Source organism: Petaurus breviceps, unplaced genomic scaffold, assembly GCF_028583685.1.
Source record: "Petaurus breviceps papuanus isolate PSGF00001 unplaced genomic scaffold, PetGlider_PUasm1.0 88903, whole genome shotgun sequence".
Classification (NCBI taxonomy): domain Eukaryota; kingdom Metazoa; phylum Chordata; class Mammalia; order Diprotodontia; family Petauridae; genus Petaurus; species Petaurus breviceps.
In genome coordinates this window covers 76,012-86,967 of record NW_027186983.1, presented here as the reverse complement: position 1 = coordinate 86,967, position 10,956 = coordinate 76,012, and the positions used below count along the sequence as shown (strand labels likewise).

Sequence of the window (10,956 nt, the reverse complement as noted above, 5' to 3'; positions counted from 1 at the left end):
AGAGAGAGAGAGAGAGAGAGAGAGAGAGAGAGAGAGATGGAGAGATGGAGATATAGAAATAGAGACAGATACCAAAAAAGCAGAAAAGAGGATCTCCCTTCTCATACAGCATGAAGTTTAAGTTTTGGTCTTTGCCCTCTTTGGTGAAGGCAGTAGGTGACCAACCAGGTGGAACACTACCAGAGAAGATGAAGCTACCAAGAGTTCTAGTCCCAGTCATGGTTGACAGCTTATGAATCTAATGAAGAAAGTGGGATTTCTTATGTCTTATTCAGATTTCTCAGCCCTGGTCAGTGACTTATGGACCTAACAGCAGAGGTTCCCTACCACTGAAATGTGAGGTTCAATGACCCAGCTGTGACTTTTTCCAGAGCAGACAGAGCAGTAGCAGCAGAGCTTTCGGTACCATTCTGTCTTTGGAAGTACAACAGCCAGGAGACTTAGTCATAGTCTTTGTTGTTGACTTATGGAATACAGTAAGTTCTAGAGTTGATTCTCAGCCATGTCTCTCTCTACTCCTTCCAGATCATATTCCAATGGGACACTTTTAACAGGAATCCATAAGCATTGTCAATTATAACACATAATAATCCACTAAACTGATTTGCTGTTGCATATGCTAAGTAGAGACCAAAACACTAGACTTCCCAATTCTAGCAATAAAACTTGATTATTCAAGAGTGTGTGAACATTAGTTTCTACTATCTATCATAATAATATCATAAATGCCAGTAGGAACAAACCACTAACTTAATTTCTAGTTTCCCAATAAGCATGTCTTGCAGTGGTACACAGTGACAAGGTTCCATCTCTTCCCAGCCAGATTCCATGTATCTTCTCAGCAAGGTGGTTGCCAGGTAAGTGGGAAAATTTCCTTTAGTCAGTTGGCAGTGCCCTCATTGAATCCAGAGGATGCTTGAGTCTCAAATACTAGGGATACAGGAGCCCAACTTAGTAGGGAGCAAAGAGTTTGCTGAAGGCTGGGGATACTGGTGGCTTTCTGACAGTTGTAGTTATAGGCATTAGCTGGTTACACCCAAATTCTGCTTGGTTGCTAATGACTTAATTTGGTTACCTGTTAATTTGATTGATACCTGACAAAATAAGCTCCTGACAAAGTTATTTTTAAAATGTCCATTGATGGCTTGTCCTGCCAGGGGGAAGCTGATGAACACAGGCATGTTCTTTGCCAACTTATACCACATATATGTCTATTTTACTGTAATAATAAAAAACACTGGAACACTGTCACAGAATGATGACCTAATGCAAGATGAGGTCACTTATATCAAGGCAAAAAGTTAACTCTGACTACAATCCTTGCTTTCATTTCCATACAGTCATTCAACGATGTATGCAATTGGGGCTTCATAATACATACAACTAAACCTCCAAAGGTTTTTAGTATAAAATAGGTAGACAATATTGGAGTTCTGAATGGGGAACCCTCAGGTCTGCTGAGATCAGAATCAGAGCTATAAACACTGTATTTAATTTTCCTCCGACTTGTTTTTCTTCTTCTTTGTGGCTTTTCATCCTGCTAATTCCTGCATGTGTTGAATGTAAGGAGGAAAAATACACATTGAAAGTGGCAAAGGATGTTCTAGGTCTGGGCTGGAATCAGGGGTCAAACAGTCAATCACTTTCTCTATCTTTTTGTCTGTGAATCCCTTAAGGTTAACATTATGCCTGCACTTCTTCATCCTTAGGAGTACTCCAGGAAGAGCTTAGCAGTCTAACTCCTGTGCACATGTGTCCTATCATAGCTGGGACCTTGACATTTGAAAAGTGAGGTGCCTTCAGGTTCTCTATCTTTTTGCCTGTGAATCCATTAAAGTTAACATGAATTCTCCATTTATGGGTCTTAGGATTATTCCAGTGAAGAGCCGAGTGATCTCCCTCTTCTAGACACATTTCATTTGGAAAAGCTCACTGTTATTTCAGAAAGGTGAGTTTCCAGAATTGAATTTGCTTAAGCAAATTATAGAGGTGGAGAGTAGGAGCATCAGTCTGGGCTGTTACCTTCTTCTGAGCCAAGGAAATGGTTCCACTGCACTCCTGAGACATCTTTCTTTGCAAATATTCCTATGCATCCTACCAATAAAAAAGAATAAATTGCTTCTATAAAGAAAGCTGTGCATTTTGGGTCACTTTTGAGCCTCTGTGCAAATTGTGAGATTCATAATTTTCTTATACTTATATTTCAGGGGAGAGACCAAAGGATAACACAGGATAAGTGACTTGATTATCTTGATAAGTCTGGTAAGTTAATGAATTGGGACATAAAGTCCAGGCTTCTTGACCCTACAGGTCAGGTTGTGACCACCAAGTCACTTGGAACGCTGCCTCTCAACCATCACTTTTCATTACATGCCACATATATATTCATTCTTACCATCCTTGACTTCCCTAAGAATTCATGGTCCACATAGCTAGAACTATGGACCTTTTCAAAGATGCTCTATTTGGAAGATCCTTCTCAGACTACTGAGAAAAATGAGGCCCTTGGGTTTTCTAAGGCCTAATCAAAATAAAATGTCTGATGTATGCATCTGGTCCCCTGGTTGGCAGACTCCAGATTCTGGCCACTAGACACTGCCATAAGTGTGCCTCTACCTCAGTCTGGTTTGATTCTTCCTTGTCATTTCCCTTCTCTTGGCTCCATCAAATGGAATCAGCAGGACAAAAAATGTCAAGTAGGTGGGATGCCAGACACCTGGGACAGTGTATATGGTGACCCATGCTGTCAGTCTTATCATTTCTTTTCCTCTAAGTCCCTGAGGTTTTACATCACTTCAGCTTTTCTCCTTCCTGGGATGGAGATACCTGGAAGATTTGGGGAGTGGCCCTTTGGAACCAACCATTCCTCTTCCCTTCTAAATTTAAGTCTCTTCAATTCTTCTTTCTTTTTGGAAAAATGGATGATGGTTGCCTTTGGCAGTGGCTTTTGGCCTTGCCTAAGGGGCCTGCCATAATGTGATGGACAGATTCCATTTTTCTACTCACTGTAGGTATGTCAGGTCTTTTCCTTTCTATTCAGGATTAATCACAATAAGAAGAGCAACAAAACCCACACAAATAAGAAACAGGCAAGCAAATATAATAGTGTGTGTACATTGCCTCCTTGGACCCAGCAGCAGACCTTGGATCCCAATTCTCTTTGTAATCCAATTGACAGAGGAATTAAATTAAATGATGCTGAGACATGGGAAGTTACTCAGGTCAGGGAGGACACATCTCATATGTGTCTGAGGTGGGATTGCTAGTCAGGCTTTCCTAGCTGCAAATTCAAGCCTCTAAGATGTTTGACCATCTGTCATAATTTTTGTTCCTGTACTCAATTTCTTTTCACCATGCCATCATCCTTGGTTTTCTTGGGTGTTTATCTTCCCCAAGACCCTAGGTCTTGATCTATTCACACCAAAGTGATGGACTTGAATATGTATGTAGACATATATGTATATATATATATATATATATATATATATATATATATATATATAGAGAGAGAGAGAGAGAGAGAGAGAGAGAGAGAGAGAGAGAGAGAGAGAACTTATTTTCCCCTCCATTTTTTATTTCTCTGACACCATTTGATTTTCCTTCATACAATGTGTATTCATAGGTGGAAAAAAAAATATGCCCATGTTTCTAGGAGCAAAAGTTCTTCTAGGCTGGGATCAGATTCTGGGGCTCCCCACAAAGTCAATTTCTCCTTTTTTTTGTCCCTTCTCATTCATTCATTCATTCATTCATTCATTCATTCATTCATTTATTCATTCATTTATTCATTAATCCATTTATTTATTTTTTTGAATTGCTTTGTTTGTTTCCTTTTAGTTTACAGGATTCAATTCCACAATTCCTTGAGTTTCACATTTTGTCCCCCTCCCTCCCCTTCCCCCCCATGGCGGCTTATAGTAAAGTATAGGATCTGTAAATACTTTCACATTATACATTAGTCAGGTTATAAGGACGGATTGTACCAGGTGGAATGAAAAATGATAAAGAGGACATAAAACCAAATAAGAGAAGGAAAAATATCAGGTGTTTTGCTTCCACCTGGATATAAACTCAGTTCTTTCTAGTTCTTTCTCTGGATGCACATATTTCTCTCCATCATGAGTCTTTTGGGATTGAAATATATCACTGCATTGCTGAGAAGAGTCCAGTCTATCAAAGATGGTCATTACTCATACGTTGTGTCTGTGATGGTGTACAAATTTCTCCTGGTTCTACTCTTCTCACTCAGCATCAGTTTGTATAAGCCTCTCCAGGTAAATATGAAGACCATCTTCTCCTGGTTTCTTATACCACAATAGTATTCCATGACATGCATATACCACAACTTGTTCAGCCATTCCACAATTGATGGGCACCTGTAGCGGCAAGCACCCCAAGCGTCCTTACGGTTTGCAGCTACCACAGGTTCTTGGATCTGCTTTGTTAAAGGAAAGCAACTCAAAATGGGTTAACAAGCTTACTTTAATCAGTCAGACATATATCGTTTACCTTGTTCAGGGGAAAAAGGTCAGCACCCCAAACTTCAAAATATACAGACAGAATTATCAAGACATTAACAGATCAAGTAGACAGCTTTCCAAACTGTTCAACCATTACATCCATACCCAGTCAACATCTGGGTTTCCACATCTGGGTTTTTCAAAGCCGGGGGACTCTCAACAACGGCTTCCCAGAGTCTCGTTTGATCAAATCACAGAACACTTCTCAAAGTGAGTCCCAAAACAAAGCTACACATCAGGGCTTATATAGCCTTCTCCTGGCTCAGAGAATGTAACAAACTTTTGGACCCACTGGCCAATCAAAAAGTATCTACTGAAAAACAAGCCTCCCACCCCAGACTCCAGGTGCACTTTAGCCTAGGGGCAGGGAAGATCTTTAAACCTGCATTTCCATTACAGCACCCCCTTAATTTCCAATTCTTTGCTACCACAAAAAGAGCTGCTATAAACAGTTTGGTACATATGGGTCTTTCTCCCATTTCTATGATCTCTTTGGGATATAACCCTAGGAGTTGTATTCCTGGATCAAAGGGTATGAAAGTATAGCCCTTTGGGCATAATTCCAGATTGCTCTCCAGAAAGTCTGGATCAGTTCACAACTCCACCAGCAATGCATTAGTGTTCCAACTTGCCCACATCCTCTCCAGCATTTGTAATTTTGCTGTTTTGTCATCTTAGCCAATCTGACTGGTGAGATGTGGTACCTCAGAGTTGTTTTGATTTGCATTTCTCTAATCAATAGTGAATTAGAACATTTCTTCATGTGCTTATAGATAGCTTTAATTTCTTTCTCTATCCTTTGACCATTTATCAGTTGAGGAATGACTTGTATTCTTATAAATTTGACTCAATTCTCTGTATATTTTAGAAATGAGTCCTTTGTTAGAGACATAGGTTGTAAACATTCTTTCCCAATTTCCCACCTCCCTCTTAATCTTGGTTACATTGGCTTTGTTTGTACAGAAGCTTTTCAATTTAATGTAGTCAAAATTATCCATTTTACATTTTATAATGTTCTCTAATTCTTGTTTAGTCATAAAGTCTTTCCCTGTCCACAAGTCTTATACGTAAACTATTCCTTGTTTTAGGAGACTGCTTACAGTATCAACCTTTTTACCTAGATCATGCACCCATTTAGACTTTATTTTTGTATATGGTGTTAGATAATGGTCTATGCCAAGTTTCTGCCATACTATATTCCAGTTTTCCCAGCAGTTTTTGTCAAATAGTGAGTTCTTATCCCAAAAACCATGGTCTGGGGGTTTATCAAACAATAGATTACTGTAGTCATTGACTTCTGAATCTCGTGTGCCTAATCTATTCCATTGATCCACTCCTCTATTCCTCAGCCAGTACCAAGTAGTTTTGATGACTGCTGCTTTATAATACAGATTGAAATCTGGTATAGCTAGTCCACCTTCCCTAGCATTTCTTTTCATTAATTCCCTTGATATTCTGGACCGTTTATTCTTCCAAATGAATTTTGTTACTATTTTTTCTAGCTCTATAAAGTAGTTTTTTGGTAAATTAATTGGTATGGCACTAAATATATAATTTAATATAGGTAAAATTGTCATTTTTATTATATTAGCTCGACCCAGCCACGATCAATTGATATTTTTCAAATTAGTTAGATCTGTCTTTATTTGTGTGAAATGTGTTTTGTAGTTATGGTCATATAGGTCCTGGGTTTGTTTTGGCAGGTAGATTCCCAAATATTTTATGATGTCTACAGTAACTTTAAATGGGATTTATCTTTCTATCTCTTGCGGTTGTATTTCATTGGAAATATATAGGAATGCCGAGGATTTATGTGGGTTTATTTTACATCCTTAAACTTTGCCAAATTCATTTATTGTCTCAAGTAGTTTTTTACTTGATTCTCTAGGATTATCTAAGTATATCATCATATCATCTGCAGAGAGTGATAGCTTTATCTCTTCTTTGCCTAATTAGATTCCTTTGATTTCTTTTTCTTCTCTAATTGCTACTGCTAACATTTCTAGTACCAGATTGAATAAGAGGGGTGATAGTGGACACCCTTGTTTCACCCCTGATCTTATGGGAAATACTTCTAGCTTCTCCCCATTACATATAATACTTGCTGATGGCTTTAAATAGATGCTATAGATGCTACCTATTATTTTAAGGAAGGCTCCATTTATTCCTATACTTTCTAATGTTTTTAATAGGAATGGATGTTGTATTTTGTCAAAAGCCTTTTCTGCATCTATTGAGATGATCATATGGTTTCTGCTAGTTTTATTGTTGATATGATCAATTATAATGATGATTTTCCTAACATTCAACCATCCTTGCATTCCTGGAATAAATCCCACCTGATCAAAATGTATTATTCTTGAGATAAGTTGCTATAGTTTTTTGCTAGTATTTTATTTTGAATTTTTGCATCTATATTCATGAGGGAGATTGGTCTATAATTTACTTTCTCTGTTTTATCTCTTCCTGATTTAGGTATCAGTACCATATTTCTTTCATAAAAAGAATTTGGTAGGACTCCTTCTTCACTAATTTTCCCAAATTGTTTGTAGAGTATTGGAATCAATTGTTCTTTAAATGTTTGATAGAATTCACTAGTGAATCCATCTGGCCCTGGAGATTTTTTCATAGGGAGTTGACTGATGGTTTGTTCAATTTCTTTTTCTGAGATGAGATTATTTAAGTAATTTACTTCCTCTTCGGTTAATCTGGGCAACTTGTATGTTTGTAAACATTCATCCATTTCCCTAAGATTGTCAAATTTATGTGCATACAATTTGGAAAAATAATTCCTAATTGTTGTTTTTATTTCATCTTCATTGGAGGTAGATTCACCCTTTTCATTTTTGATACTCATAATATAGTTTTCTTCTTTCTTTTTTTATCATATTGACTAAGGGTCTATCAATTTTGTTGTTGTTTTTTTTCATAAAACCAGCTCTTGGTTTTATTTATTAATTTAATAGTTTTCTTAATTTCAATTTTATCAATCTCTACTTTGGTTTTCAATATTTCTAATTTAGTATTTAATTGGGGATTTCGAATTTGTTCTTTTTCTAGGTTTTTTAATTGCATGCCCAATTTGTTGGGCTCCTTTTCTCTAATTTAATCATGTATGAACTCAGGGATATAAAACTTTCCCTAAGAACTGCCTTCAAGGTATCCCACAAATTTTGGTATGTTGTCTCATTATTATCATTCTCTTGAATGAAATTACTGATTTTTTTCTATAATTTCTTGTTTGACCCACTCATTCTTTAGGATTAAATTGTTTAATTTCCAATTAGTTTTTAGTCTGTCTTTCCCTGGCCCTTTATTGCATATAATTTTTATTGCATCATGTTCTGAGAAGGATGCATTTAATATTTCTGCCTTACTGCATAGAATTGTGAGGTTTTATGCCCTAGAACATGGTCAATTTTTGAGTATGTGCCATGAACCTCTGAGAAGAAAGTATATTCCTCTGTTTCCCCATTCAGTTTTCTCCAGAGATCTATCATACCTATCCTCTCTAAAATCCTGTTCACCTCCTTAACTTCTTTCTTGTTTATTTTGAGGTTGGATTTATCAAGTTCAGAGAGGGGGAGATTAAGGTCTCCCACTAGTATAGTTTTGCTATCTATTTCTTCCTCTAATTTCTTTACCTTCACCTCTAGGAGTTGGAAGCTACACCACTTGGAGCATATATGTTAAGTAGTGATATTGCTTCATTCTCGATGGTGCCTTTTAACAGGATATAGTTTCCTTCCTTAGCTCTTTTAATTAGGTCAATTTTTGCTTTTGCTTTATTTGACATAAGGATTGCTACCCCTGCTTTTTGTACTTTAGCTGAGGCATGATATATTTTACTCCCACCTTTTATTTTTACCTTGTGTGTATCCCTCTGTTTGAGATGTGTTTCTTGTAACCAGCATATTGTAGTATTATGATTTCTAATCCATTCTGCTATCTGTCTCTGTTTTATGGGAGAGTTCACTCCATTCACATTTACAGTTATGATTGTTATGTGTTTCTTTCCCTCCATCCTAATCCTGCCCCTGTTAATGTTCATATTTTCCCTCCCTTCTCCCTTCCCCCCCTTAATAGTTTTCCTTTTAACCACCACCTCCCTCAGTGTTCCCTTATCAGGCCCCCTCTCTGTTCCTCCCCTTTCCCCTTACTACTTCCCTCCCTACAAACCACTCCCACCCCCCTTTCGTAACCCTTTCCCCCTCCTACTGCCTGTAGGATATTTTTATACTTAATGAAGTATGTTATTTCTTCTTCGCACCAAGAGTGACAGGAACAAATCTCATGCGAAGCTCCTCTCCCTCCCCTCTTTCCCTCTAAAATGATATTTTTTGCGTTTCTTCTCCATAGAGTCCTATGCTTAACTGGTTATTATTCCCTCCTTGTACCAGAACCAATGAGGGAAAAGCTCATATGCTTCCCAACTCCCTCCCTTTTTTTCCTCTGCCATATAGTTTTTATTTACTCTATGTGTGGCATAATTTACCCTTTTCCACTTCATCCATTCCCTTTCTTCCATTGCAGTCCCTTTGGAGCCCTTAATAAGATTTTTTTAAATCATCATTTTGTGTATTTTATACTCATATCCTCTACTTGTCTATTACCAGTTTGCTCTTATGAAATAGCAGGGTGTGTGTGTGTTCTCCTTGTTTACCTTTCTAAGTCACATTGGAGATTGAATTTTTCATTGATTTCTGGCTTTTTTTATCAAGAAGGTCTGGAACTCTGTTATATCGTTGAATGACCATCTCTTTGCCTGGAAGAATATGCTCAGTCTCTCTGGGTATGTGATCCTTGGTTGTAACCCGAGCTCTTTTGCCTTCCGGAAAATTGTATTCCACTGCCTCCAATCTTTTAGTGTAGAGGCTGCCAAATCCTGTGCAATCCTCATTGTGGACGCTTGATATTTGAATTGTTTCTTTCTGGCTGCTTGAAGTATTTTCTCTTTTATCTGGTAGTTCTGGAGTTTGGCCACAACATTTCAAGGACTTTTCAGTTTGGGATCTCTTTCAGCAGGTGTCCGGTGGATTCTCTCAATTTTTATTTTACCCTCAGGTTCTAGTATCTCAGGGCAGTTTTCCTTAACGAGCTCTTGCAGAATGTTGTCCAGGCTCATTTTTTTCATCATAGTTTTCTGGTAGGCCTATGATTCTCAGATTATCTCTCCTGGATCTGTTTTCTAGGTCAGTTATTTTTTCTTTGAGGTATATTACCTGTTTTTCTAATTTTTCATTCTTGTTGTTTTGCTTGACTAATTCTTGGTTCCTGATAGAGTTATTTGTTTACATTTGGTTAATTCTGATTTTTAGCAAATCATTTTCCTTGGTTAATTTTTGGAGCTCCTTTTCCATATCATACACTTTTCTTTTTAGAGAGATGTTTTCCTCATTATAATGTTTTTTCTAATTCTGCTATTTTGGTTTTGAGATAATTATTCATTTTTTCTTCTATCTCTCTCATTTTGTTTTCAAAGTTCATTTTGATCTCATCTAGGAGAGCCTTCTGTGCTTGGGACCCATTCCCTGTTGAAGTTTCAGCTTTGTGTGTGGAGTCCACATTGTCTCCCTCTGAGGTTGGTTCCTCCCTCTGAAGATAGTAGGACTCCAGAGTCTTTGTCTTTGTAGTCTGCTTTCTACCCATTTTGAGGCAGGGCCCTAGCCACACCCTTCCTCTAGGATCCCAAGCCTTTACTGTAGAGGGTTTTGCCCTGGGGCAAGAATTACTGTGTTTTCTGGGTCAGAGGGAGGGTTTGGAGCAAGTGAGGTTCACTCTGTCATCCTGGACTTTGGAGGTCCTGAAAGGGGATTTTTTTTTTAATTTCTGGGCTGTGAAGTGGTAGCCCCAGGAGTGTTTGCTATCCAGGACAGGGGCTCCTGTATTTGCTTCTTACCTTGCTCTTTCCAGTCTCAGCCCTTTGGTAATAGGCCTGGTAGTGGCCCTTGTGGTTGGTGGGAAGATTTGCCCACCAAGTTGATCAGGCCCCTTCCAGTCCTGCATCTGCATCTGCTGGCTGTGCTGCGCCTTCCCGGCCTGCCTCTGCCTCAGTTTCTCCTTCTTTTGGCCTCTCATTGCCTTAAACCTAACCTTATTTTAATGTTGATTGATTCTAGGATTATTCGCAGGAAGACCTGAGCCATGTTCCCATTGTGGACAAATTTCATTTTGACAAACGCACTGTTACTTTTCTTTTTTTTTCTTTTCTCCCTGTTTTTCCCCCTGCCCACTGCCCCAAAATAGCAGTCCCACAAGATATCCCCTCCTCCAATCAGCTGTGTCCCATATTTTCTCCCATACCCCTTTTGACTTTTCCAGTGGAACTCTATGCCTCAGTGCCTGTATATCTTATTTCCCAATTACATGTAAGATAGTATTAATAATAGTATATATATATATATATATATATATATATATATATATATATATATAT

The 10,956-nt window shown here is 38.0% G+C and overlaps 1 pseudogene; it reads left to right on the top strand.

Annotated features, from left to right (window-relative positions):
• Positions 1–10,956, top strand: part of LOC138176418 (E3 ubiquitin-protein ligase DTX3L pseudogene) — a 49,871-nt pseudogene that overhangs the window by 34,009 nt on the left and 4,906 nt on the right.